A 13,189-nucleotide genomic window follows, 5' to 3' on the forward strand; every position below is an offset into this window, starting at 1 on the left:
ACGCGTTTACGGTCATGCATTGCTTAAAGATGGGGACACGTGCTGAGAAATGCACTGTTAGGCAATTTCATTGTTGTGTAAACATCTTAGTTACCCACACCAACCTCCATGGTATAGCCTGCTATACACCTAGGCTATATGCTACTAATCTTGTGAGGCCACTGTTGTATATGCGGTTCATTGCTGACTGAAACGTTGTTATTCCACAGATGACTGTGTAGAGATAGTTCCACATTTGTTTTTCTTGCGTTTCAATGTGCCCATTTGATCTATATATTTGGATCTTCTTCATTTCAGGGAAATTATTTTTCAGACCTCTGATTACTCTTAGTAATATATAATATGTAATATAATATAAATATAAAATGTTTTTAGCTAATTATTTTAATCCCTTTTTCATCCTCTGCATTTATTGGAGTTATCTCAAGCCTTTCCTCTGTGTAATTAACAGATCTTCAGGCTTCTCAGTTCTAGTCCTTGCTGATCCTAAGTTATTGATTAGTTCCAAAATAATGTATTATTTCTCAATTTGTTTCTTTAGCCATTTGTATAGTTGCTTTACCATTTTCTCTTTGAGTTTGTGTTTTATAGAATTTCTGTTTAAATTCTATTTTGCTAGGGCTCAAAGCTATGCTGGGGACTTTTCTTTACCTTGGAACATGTTTTCATTTGTCTTTGCATGCTCTGTTCTCATCCTTCTCTTCCTCCTCCTTCTCTCTCTACTATGTTTGCTTATGTTCTTCTTCATTTTTTTAATAGTTGTTTTTTGCTTTTTTTCCTCTGCTTACCCCCCTTTTTTTTTTTTCACAGAAGATTAGCCCCGAGCTAACTGCTGCCAATCCTCCTCTTTTTGCTGAAGAAGACTGGCCCTGAGCTAACATCCATGCCCATCTTCCTCTACTTTATATGTGGGACGCCTACCACAGCATGGCTTGCCAAGCCGTGCCATGTCTGCACCCGGGATCTGAACCAGCGAACCCTGGGCCGCCAAAGTGGAACGTGATCATTTAACTGCTGTGCCACCAGGCTGGCCCCTGCTTACTCATGTTTAATGTGGTAGTTTTATCCAGACATTCTCAATGTTTTGACACAAAGCGGTTGAATTCTTTTTGGCATCCTTAACACTTTACCTAAGATTGATTTATTTTCTAAGATTGGGCTCTATATTTTATCCTCCTTTCTGAAATTTGAAGTAGGTGTGAGAGCTGGAGTTTGAGCAGCCTTATTCATGGGACTTGAATGCTGAGTTCCTGTTTACTTGGTTAATGGCCCACTCCAGTCTTCATAGGGTCTACACTATCTTGTCCAAGGTATGTGGTATTTTCAAGAAACGATGGTTTCAAACTTTAGCTTGTTCTCCTATTTGGAATTAACCCCTGGACAGTGGTAATCCTTAATAACATTTTCTGCCTCTACTGAGTTTCTAAGAGCCTGAAGTCAATCATATTGGGTTCTATTCTCAAGGCTTTCCCCTGCTGTCTACTCATGTTGTATATAGTATATGTCTCTCCAGATTGACAGCGTTAGTGAGAATTTTTAGGATTTTGTCAATTCACTTTTTCCCTCAGTAATATTTGTTGGAAGTTCAGAGCTATATACAAAAGCTCTAGAACTTTCTATTTTTTCTTTGATTGCAACAGATTTGTCATTTTTGATTGCACTTGAGAGCAGATCTTGCAATCCGGTTTTGCTTTGTCACTGTTAAAAAGACTTTTGACAACACATTTGAAAAACTACGATCAATCTGAAACTGATTCAGAAGAAAACAATGGAGATAATAAGGTGATTCAAAACTTTGACAGTTAAGAAACACTTAGAAAGTGTCATTCAGGAAGGAACAGCAGATCTTTACTTACGGAAGACTCAGACACAATCAGTAATTGTAAAAATCCTTCTTTTTAAAGGAATGAATGGTTTGAGTGTGTGTGACCTCAGAGACAAGAAAAATATCAGTGGGTTGAAATCACAGGGGAATTTGCTTCTGATCGATACAGTAAAGAAACGTAGGAAGTAAAAGCATGCCTACATCTGGTCCTTAGCTCTTGTTTTTACCTTCTTAAAACTTCCTCTCCCTGTGATGTCTATGGAAGGCACTGCGTGATTCTTACCAATTCATGAGGATTTTCTGGATCTTCCTATTATTATTTTTTTCTCTCCCACATGTCTTCTCCCACTGTACTGTTGAACTATTAAAGTACGCATAAAAGCAAGTGTGGTTTTGTAACTATTTGTATTTTTGTTTGTCACCTGAAATATTTGATCCACCTTTGTGCCTGATATAGGGTCTTAAACAAAGAGTAGATGATCAGCAATTTTGACTGAATTAAAGACTGTATTTTAAAAATACATTTGCTCTTTACGAGCCATTGAATTAGTTGATTCTAACATATTTGTCCTATTAATCAAAATTAAATTTATTGATAGCCTCTCTATGTATACTAAAGTATGTTTTATTTAACAAGAAATATTTTACTTAGTTGTATTCCCACTTATCTAAAAATTCATTCCTTAGAAACTTCACAGGATTATTGGACATATATCACTCACACAATCTTCTGGGTATAATCATTAAATTAAAAAAAAGGTAAAGCCTTATAGTATGGTATTATATTGAGTACAAATAAATATTTGGCAGTATTACAGCCCATAGTTTTTGGTGTTCTAATAGATTGCAAATCTCATCTCTGCTTAAATTGAGAGGATTTTAACATTCACTGTAAGAATATATCATAGAAAAAAACCAATTCAAATGCCTTTTCTATCCCGCTACAATCTTCATAATTAATGAAGTCTTTCATTATTTAAATAAATATTCTGAAACCATTTGTCTGAACTAGCAGCTACATATTAAATTGAATTATTGATAGTTTTGAGTTGGCAATATTTAAGAATTTATGTATGCTATAAATTTAAGTGTAACTAATATATTTTTTAAGCAATGTGCTTAGCTATGATTTCGCTTCCTAATTGGTATATCAATTGACACTGTTGTAACAAAAGCCTTTATAATGGATTATTATATTTTGCTTTAACCACGGAAAACATTGAATATATATTTTAACAATCCAATTTACGTATTTTACTGTTTGTTTTATATTCGCTACTAATCCTGTTCCCTGCCTTTCTATTCCTATCCTATGCGTTGGCACCCTTTCTTATTCTTCTCCATTGTTCCCCCACATTTTGGCTTGGTCACTCCTGAGTGCTTCGAGCTTGGGTCCAATTGCCCCTGAAGATCACTAGATATTATTTGTGGAAATCTCCTTCTCTTTCTCCTCCTCCTCCTCCTCCTCCTCCGTTTTCTTTCCTCCTCCTACTCCTTCCCCCCCTCCCCCCCCCCCCCCCCCGGTCTTTCTTTTTTGTCCTGCTTTTGAAGAGGAGGGGAGAAGCAGAATTGAACTCATCTGCCAAATGTTCTACTATGTTTCTGTAAATTTTTTCCTTCATATTTTAAAAACAATCCTTCCATTTTGTTCTATATGTTGCATATCTCTTGCTATTAGGGAAAGAAAGATAGGAACTAAAGGAAGAAAGCCAAGGAAGAAAGGAAGTGAAGGGAATTAAGAAGAGTGGAGAGGGAGGCTGGCCACATGGCACAATGGTTAGGTCTGGTACTCTCTGCTTTGGTGGCCCGGGTTCGTATGTTCAGATCCTGGGCACAGACCTATACCACTGTCAAGTCACAATATGGCGGCCACCCACATACAAAAAGGAGGAAGATAAGCACAGATGTTAGCTCAGGGTTAATCTTCCTCAAGTGAAAAAAGAGGAAGATTGGCAACAGATGTTAGCTCAGAGCGAATCTTCTTTACCAAAAAAAAAAGAGCGGAGAGATAGATATGGAAAGTTGAAGAGAAGAGAAAGAAAATTTGGAAGGGGCCTACAAGGAAAAGACAAAGTTTGTTGTTTTAAAGTGAGATCCACGAGCTCTGATGAAATATATGTGGAAGAAATGGAATGGAACTTGGTAATTAACTTCTCCACGCCATCCCCCTTCCTGGCAGATTTTCCGTTAGTATTTTGATCTCTAGCACAGTTTTCTATCTCTCTGACTTCTTTTTATTTTATAGAATTAAAAAATTTTCATGCACCCTGACAAGCAAACAGAAAAAAATAACCCAGATCATCATCCTCCAAGAACTCTCGAAATCCAAGTATGCTGTGACCCAAATCACCCCAGCTCGCCCCTGTGCCCATCTCCTCCAGGACCCCTGCTTCCCACGCAGAGCAGGCCGTCTCCACGGACTCCGGGAGATAGACTGTAAACTTAATTTCCCTTCCAGTCTTTTTATTTTCTTTGGTGCCTTTAAACAAAAAGTCTCACCTACAGTTTGTTATTGCTCACAGGTTTATAAGACAGAATTTAATACTTTTTTTTGATGTGACCATTCATTTAATGTTTGCTTTCCTGCATCTGAATAGGAAGTTAAAAATGTTTTTCTTAATGTATGTCAGTATTTCTCAAAATGTCTTTGTGGATTAGAGTTGAGTAATCCAGCTTAAGTCAGTAGGGTTCCTTCCTTCCATCTTTCTTCCCTCCTTCCCTCCCTCCCTCCTTCTTTTCGTTCCTTCTTATTTCCCTTAGATAATTATTTTCCTGACACAGTAGAGAGCTTCCTAGTCCCTCAGCACAAAAGAAGTAGGTGTTGTTTCCTAAGGGAGAGGCTGCAGCAACTCCTAATGTTTGTGCATCGAGACCTTACACTGTATATAAATACAAGCTGTGCTCCCCGTAAATACAAGGACCTTTTTATACTCTTGGAATTGTTTATTCAAACAATCGACTGAAATATATTTTTCAGATAGGAGTGAATACTTTGCTCGTGGCCTAGCTCTCAGCTAATAATTATTTTCTCTGTCCTCTACCCTCTCTCTCCTGTAGGTGGGGAATGAGAAGTAGGGAGACCTTTTTTTCCACAAAGAATGTAGATATTGAACATACTTTATAAAGCATATATCTGAAGTATTAATAATTATTTCTACATGTAATCTGAAGCAAAATTTAAAGAGGTGAACCACCACAGTTGAGTGTGGCACGGTGACAATGTCAGGAAATGCTGTTATTATAGTGTTCCAATTTGAAAAAGCAAATTCTAGCTGGAGAATAAAATGCGAACATCAGATTAGCAGAAGCTAATCTCGGCTTTCACATATAAAATATTTGTGTTTTAGTGAAAGGCAAATCCTTATCTGCCCTTTCCTTCCAGCCTTCTCTGTCTCCAGGATGTTTTATTTGTGAAATTAGCCTTTCTTCTAAGAATGAAAGAGTTAACACTCTACAGAAATCTTTCTCATTTGGTCTGTCTCCTTAAGCGATCGGTTCTGCAGGACCCTTAGGTTCGTGGAGATTATACGTATTTCATGAAGATCATCGTGTAACCTGGGCAACAGTGTGGGCAGCTTTGTGCTATTATAGGGTGAACAACATTCAATGTCACATCTCCCCTTAAAGAGAGTTTACAGGGAGTGGAACCAGAGAGAAAGGAAATTTCTGTCAACAGCCTAGATTGTGAGAAAAACAGCCTGGGAAAGTGGATAGTATTTCAACACAGATATGTTGGATCATTCTTTAACTTGCTAATCAAATCACGAACACTGAAGATCTGTGTTCGTATCTCCTGATGAGGTGGGGGAGGTAGAATAGGTAGGCAGAGCCGGGAGCCTCAGGGGTTAGGATAGGGCAGGGACAAAAGTTAGAGAAATGCAGAGGACTGTTAGAAATCAGAGAAAGCTGAAATGTACACAGCAGTTTATTTTTCAGAGAAGCCTGATGTTCAGGAAGGACCAAGAACCTAGAATGAATGGAACTATTGTTCAAGAGCTGATTGTGTTTTCCCATTATGTATGAGAACAGGAAAGATGAAAACATTCAGAGAACTGAAAGAGAACAGGAAAGGATGTGGGACCTGGGAGAGCTTGGAAACTAAACATGATCGAGAGCTTTCTTTCTTTTCTTATGTGTTCTCTCTATCTCTCCAAGTTCTTTTTTCTTTCTTTCTTTCTTTTTTTTTGAGGGAGATTAGCCCTGAGCTAACATCTGCCACCAATCGTCCTCTTTTTGCTGAGGAAGACTGGCCCTGAGCTAACGTTCATGCCCATCTTCCTCTACCTTATATGTGGGATGCCTACCACAGCATGGCTTGACAAACAGTGCATAGGTCTGCATCCAGGATCTGAAGCAGCGAACCAGGGCTGCCAAAGCAGAAATGTGCAAAGTTAACTGCTGCGCCACCAGGCTGGCCCCTCTTTTTTTCTCTCTTTTTGATTATGTAAGTATCATATACTTACTGTTGAAATCTGGAAAATGGAGAAATATATGGCAAGGAAAATAAAGAACACTTGCAAGCTACCATTCAGACAACCAACAATATCATGAACATTTTGGTGCATTTTCCTCTTAATCTTTTTTCTTTGGCTTTTATATTTTGAAATATAGTTTTAGTTTTTATCTAAGTTACACATGCATAAGAGAACAAGTGCTCTGAAAAGTTTTTTAGAAAAAATGGCATTTTCAAGTTTTAATGGATTCTTTCGATACTAATCTCCATTACTCTAAGTAACATGCTTATTTTGCCTTCTTGTTTTTCTTTTTTTTTTAGTTTTAGGCATTGTCTCTTGACATGATATAGATGCTGTTGCTAAAGTATAATTTTTAAAAAGGCAGTATCATGACTCTCATGCAATCTTAAAATGAAGACGTGTTAAACTTAAGCTTTAAAATAATAATTCAATTTACTATTTTTCATGATTCCGTGGGTTGGCTGGGCAGTTCCCGGGTTCTAAGAGGGCAAGAGCAGAGCATTTCAGGCTTCCTAGACACAGTCTTACCTCACCATTGGTCTGTTGGTCTAAGTGTGTCACAAGTCAGCCCAGATTCAAGAGGGTGGAGAAATGGACTCCAGTTGTTGACGGCAGGAGCGGCGATATGACCTTGCAAAGGGTGTGGCCACAAAGAGCTGTGATTTGTTAGGCAGCGGTCACCACAAAATCCTTTGTAATTTTTGTTCCCTGTCTTTTTGTTTCTCTTCCTTTTCTGTTAGAAGCTTTCTTCAAGCATCTGGAGATCCACCAAATTCTGGAGATGCTGTTCAATTGTATTAAAGGATATGGCACTAAAAGGCTGATGGGGAGCTCTGCAATTATTCACTGCTGGCTGATCTGACGCAGCATTTGTCTGGGGACCTTTAATAGTCAAATTCTCCTGGAGAGTGTTCCTAATCTCCTACCTGGAAGGTATACACTTGGCTGCTGGGGTTCTCTGTCCTGAATCCTGATAGAAGCCTGCCTTTAGCGTGGTGCCCTGTCTCAGCTATGCCAGTGTCCCCTGTTTCAGGTACCCTCTGTTTGATCCTCTCTAGAGAATAAACGTCCAGCCTTCAGCCAGGTCAGGCAGAGGAACTGTGGATTTTATTGTTCTCTTCAACAGGCTCTAGCAAAATCTCTTGCTCTTACTCCATGTTCAGTCTCTTCCAGAGGTGCCTGGTGCCTTCATTTCTTCATGGGCTATGTGGTATAAATTGGTTGGCTTCTTGGCTTTCCATATTGGCAATTTGGGATTCAATTTACTCAGTAATTCTGAGCCAATTCCCAAACATCTGCTTTCTAGCTGCCAAAATCTTGTTGTTGTTATCTCCTCTCCCTTTCTTTGTCTGTATGAGTTTATGTCCCCACCTCCTTTATCACCGTTTAGTGTGGTTTCAAATGTGACTATGGTGTGCATTCAATTTCAACCAGAAATCTCTCTGCTCTATGCATATACCATATATTAGTTCATTGTATGTGTTTATTTTTTTCAAAGTTTGTTTCTGTGTAGACCAGGCCACGTGAAATTCTTGTAGTTACAATGACCCTTCCAGAAACAATGGTACTGCTATACCTGTGGCCTTCACTGAAGAATCTATAGGTCATAGGATGCCATGTTTCGTGTCACCACCATGGCCACAGCTGATTGAAGTAGGGATGAGTATCTGACCCAAAGGAAATGAATCTGCCAGTTAAGTCATGGCCTTTGAAGTGGACACACGCAAGTGCTCTATCTTGTATGCGTTATTCCATGTTGAATGGTGACTGCCAGTTTCCTAAGGTGTTGGTATTAGAGCCACACATATGGAAGGAGAAAGAAGTCTATTATTAGTAAAAACAAGAACAAAAAGATTAACTGTGTCAACATCCTCTTAGAACGCTGGAGGAGGGAACAAGGGATGTCTGCTGCTGATTGGGAGTGAAAACCTTGGGCCACTAAAATTGCTTTGTACTAATATACCAGTGCTCTGTGAAGCCTGTTTGATACTGCTTACTGTTTAATTTACTTCCTTATATATCTGCCCAATAAACCCAGATTAATTAGCCTAAGCTAATCATAGTTCTGTTCCCTGTGCAATCTGAAAATAACTAGGTCCCTCTATAATCCTGAGCAATGGTGAATACTCTGCCACCATTACTGTGAGAATAATAATCCTGGGAGGGGAGCCTGAAAATATCAATTTTGTTTTACATGGTTTAGGATGAGCACACTCTGTTAAGGATGTATGAATGGAGAAAAATAGCATCTCAATTGAAAACTGGAAAATACAGTTTATAGTTTCCCCACTAATTACTTAAATTCCTGAAGCAAGTCACCTACTTTCTACTCATTTTTTTCTTTATCTTCTAACTAAGGGTTTTGTACTGGAGGACTCAAGGATATCTCCAAGCTTTCAAATTCTGTATCAACACATCCATGTCATAAGATTCTTCAAGATCATGAAGGTACAGCTTGATGTGCAGCTACTTCATTTCATTGCTACCCCGAACAACACTTTCTCCATTCCTTCCAATTCTCTTCCTATTTCTCTGGTATCATCAGTCAAATTTTCTTGTACACAAATATTTGATTAGTAAATCAGCGAAGTCCATTGAACAATGTTTAGATGTTTATGGAAAAAGAGACGATGTGCAATGAGTGTCAGTGTGAGTGTGTGTGTGAGTGTGTGTGTGCGCATGATGGCTATGGGAAGGGGACGTGGTGGGGAAGGCAGGAAGAGAATGCTCGGGTGGTGGGGAACCTGTGGTGTCTAGGAATACATTAGGTAGGGAAAATGTTACCTTTGAAAAGAACTGTATGCCTCTTGGAAATAGTAATTTTTCAGTATGAAATAAAAACAGAACTGATGCTAAGGTTCTGACCCTGGATCAATAAAATTACAGAAATTTGGTATGAAATAAATTTTTTAAACATAAAAGTACATTCATCTATCTCTCACTTAACAACTTAGAAAGATAAGATGAAAAGACATTAAGCCAAAAGGCTACTGGTGGAGATTTCAACAGGGAATATTATAATTTGTCCCCAGAACACCAAAAGTCACAGTAATTTCCTAAATAAGCTAAAAATAAAAGAAGCACCTAATTATGACTAGAGTTTCTGAGTGAGTTTTCTTATTAAAAATGCAATTAAAGTTTTTTAAAAAAAGTAAACAAAAACATTCTGAATAAAAGTACAGTTTTGTTTATCCCTTTAGCTAAACGCATTCTAAAACTACACTATCTCCTCTAAAAATTAAAAATAGAACTACCATATGATCCAGCAATCCCACTCATATGTATTTATCCAAAGGAATTGAAATCACAGAGATACTTGCACTCTGGTGATCACTGTAGCATTATTCACAGGAGCCAAGATAGGGAAACAGCCTAAGTGTCCCTGGAAAGATAAATGAGTAAAAAAATGTAGTGTACACATGCCTTAAAAAGGAAGGAAATCCTGCCATTTGTGATAACACGGATAGACCTGGAGGACATTATTCTAAGTGAAATAAGCCAGACACAGAATGACAAATACGGTATCCTCTCATTTATATGTGGAATCTATAATACTCACACTCACAGAAGCAGAGAGTAGAAAAGTAGTTGCCAGGAGCTGAGGGACAGAGGGAAGTGAGGGAAGTGAAGGTCAAAGTGTACAAAGTTTCTCTTGAGCAAGATGAATAAATTCCTGGCGGTCGGCTATACAGCGTAGTGCTGATAGCTATCAATACTGTACATATTCCTACTTAAAATTTGCTATGAGGATAGATCTTATGTGAAGTGTTCTTGTCACACACACACAAAAACAATGATAATAATAATAAAGGGGGCAGGAGGAAACTTTGGGAGGTTATGGATATGTTTATGGCCTTGATGGCGATGGTGGTTTCATGGGTGTATCCCTATCCTCAAACTCATAGAATGGTATACAACAAATATGTACAGCTTTTTACATGTCAATCATACCCGAAAAAAGTAATTTAAAAAGAAAATAAAACACTTAGTATTTGGCCTTTTCCAGAAAACATTTGCTGACCCCTGCTATAAGGCACTAATTTTCCAACTTCACTGTTCATCTAAATAATTAGGAATCCTTTTAAAAAATGTAGCTTTCTGAGTTCCTCCCTTGAAATGTTAATTCAATAAGCCTGTGGAAGCCTAGGAATTAGCATTTTAAATACTTTCTTCAAGTAGTTCTGATTCAGATAATCTTGAGCCAAACACTCAGAAACACTGTGTGGGGGTCAACAAGAAAAGCTCAGGAGGTAGTTTGTAGGAAAATTCAAAGAGCTTTCTGCAGTATTTTCATCTTTTTCCACCAAATTAAAACCGAGCCCCAAGGTCTTTTGTCTTTCCTACAAAAGACAGAGTTCTCCTCATTAGAAACTCTCCCTTTTATGTAAAACAAATACATTTCCCCTGAAGTATAGCCCTGGATATTTCATGAAGAGGCTCTCAAAGTAGGTTCAGTTTGAGACATCCTCTCAAGAGGTTTGGAGCAATGATTCACTCTCTGCCAGTCATGTGTTCATGAAGAAATTTTGATTTGTTCCTGCTCATATAATTTTACATGCACTGGAATAATTTATTTAAAAGGTTATCTCTTGTCCTTGGAGAATTTTCTAAAGGAAATTATTTGGGCAAAAATAAATAAAATACTTTGCTTAGTTTGCTAACAGCTTCTCACTGAAATTTACTGTAAGGTGAATTCAATATTGAATTTCTTCTGTTCATACCTCCAGAAAGGAAATTATAGTTTGACAAGCACACAGGCAGCTCCTAGTGTTTAATATTTTAGTGTTAAGCGTCAGGATTATCATGTCTCGATCATCAGACATGATTAGCTAGTAATACAAAAATGCTATTTAGGGCAAGAAATTGTGAAGAGACCGCGTTCTAAGACTGTGTTTCCCAAATAATTCTGATCCAAGGAATCTCACGGGTCTTGGTTAAGAGTGTGCATTCTGAGGAACTTCTCAAGATTCTGATTTTTTAATCCAGAATGGTTCCCAGGAATCTGTATTTTTAAAAAGAAGCCAGATGATTCTTATGATAAGGAAAGTTTAGAGAACATTGTTCTCTAACAACTTAACAAGGTTAAATTTTAGTACTCACTCGTCATCATTGCAGGCTCTCATTTCTTCAACATTTAAGCGTTAGAGAAAAAGAAGATGGGCTGTGTTCTTTGGGCATCATGGGCTCCTGATTTCTTCTTCATGGAGATTTCTGCTTCTTGTAAGAGAATGGAGATGCCTGATTCCAATCTGTTCTATCACCTCAGTTCTTCGGCTGTTTGGTACTCACCATATTTGCCTTAGGTGTATTGGGTTCTTAGATGGGGCAGTTCTGTTTTATAACAATCCATCTTTTAACCTCTTTGCAAAAAAATCCGGCCTGACTTTCCCCACTCTGCCCATTTTATATATCCCCATCCTTGTGACTACTATATTGGTGTATTGCGACAGTACAAAGATTTCGATGCATAAAACACTTCTTTCCATAGGCACATATATCGAAGAAAAATATTTGTTTGGTGGGTGTTTGGAATAGTGAATTAATTCCAAACCGAGGAGGAGGAAGTTTCCATAAGGTGTTTTTTTTTTTTTTTTTTTACAGTGATATATTTTTTTTATTAATGTTATGATAGATTACAACCTTGTGAGATTTCAGTTGTACATTTTTGTTAGTCATGTTGTGGGTACACCACTTCCCCCTCTGTGCCCTACCCCCACCCCCCCTTTTCCCTGGTAACCACCGATCAGATCTCCATAAGGTGTTTTTGACCAGAATCAAGAAAGGAGTGTATAGTTTGAAAACATTCTCAATCTTATAATATGATTTTCTATTTTTAAAATGAAAACTAATTCCTATGCTTTTCATTTCACCTGAAAGAAAAATGCAATAGACGTTTTTGATTGGTGGGGGTATGTGGAAAACAACGATTTTTAATTAGAAGCAGTCTCTTCCCAGAGGGAACGTGAGGAGTAAAATTTTAACAAAACAGGACATGGTTTAAAGATTTTATCTAGGATAGATAGTTTCTAATATATTACTTCCAATGTTAAGATTCTGTGATTTTTTAGACATTCAGAATCTCTTGTTTTAAAATATAGTACTCTGATCACTTTCTTCCATTTCATTCTTCCTACACATGTGTTTGATTGTAATATATACAGAGTTAAGGAGAAAAAACCCTGGATTTCTACTTATTCCTAGGATGTAGAAACCCGAAAAGAACACACTCCCGTCAATGAGAAAGAGCTGGATAAATGACAAAGTCATAACTTTTCTTGAACCTGTCTGAGAACTAAGGACACAAAGCAACTGAACACTCTGAAACTTATGGAGGGAGAACTTCCTGCAAGGAGAGAATGGATGTGTGGAATGGATGACCTATAGTAGAGCAAAGTAGGAGGAGATGTCAGCCACCATACTTAGGCTCTGACAGGAGAAATGGGATGCCTGTCTCTAGGCAAAAATATTATTTACTTCAACCTCTACTATTCTCCAGGAGATGTCTGGCATTCAATCAAAAATTCTGGAACACACAAGTAAGAAAATTAAAATCGCTCTCAAGAGACAAAGAAATGACCCAAATGTTAGAAGTGTTAGACAAGGAATTTAATTGCTCTTTAAAAACAAACTTTGATTTTTAAAATAGTTGTAGATTTGTGGAAGAGTTGCAGATATAGAACAAAGAGGGTTAACACCTGGTTTTCCTGATTGTTAATCAGGACACGTAGGGTACCTGTGATGCATTTGTCACAATGTTGTATCTAACATTGATACATTACTATTAACTAACTTCTGAAGTTTTGTCAAATTTCGGTAGTTTTTCCTTAATGCCTTTTTCTATTCCAAGATCCTACCCACGATGTCACATTGCATTTAGTCATCATGCTGC

This window comes from Equus przewalskii, chromosome 4 (assembly GCF_037783145.1).
Source record: "Equus przewalskii isolate Varuska chromosome 4, EquPr2, whole genome shotgun sequence".
Classification (NCBI taxonomy): Eukaryota; Metazoa; Chordata; class Mammalia; order Perissodactyla; family Equidae; genus Equus; species Equus przewalskii.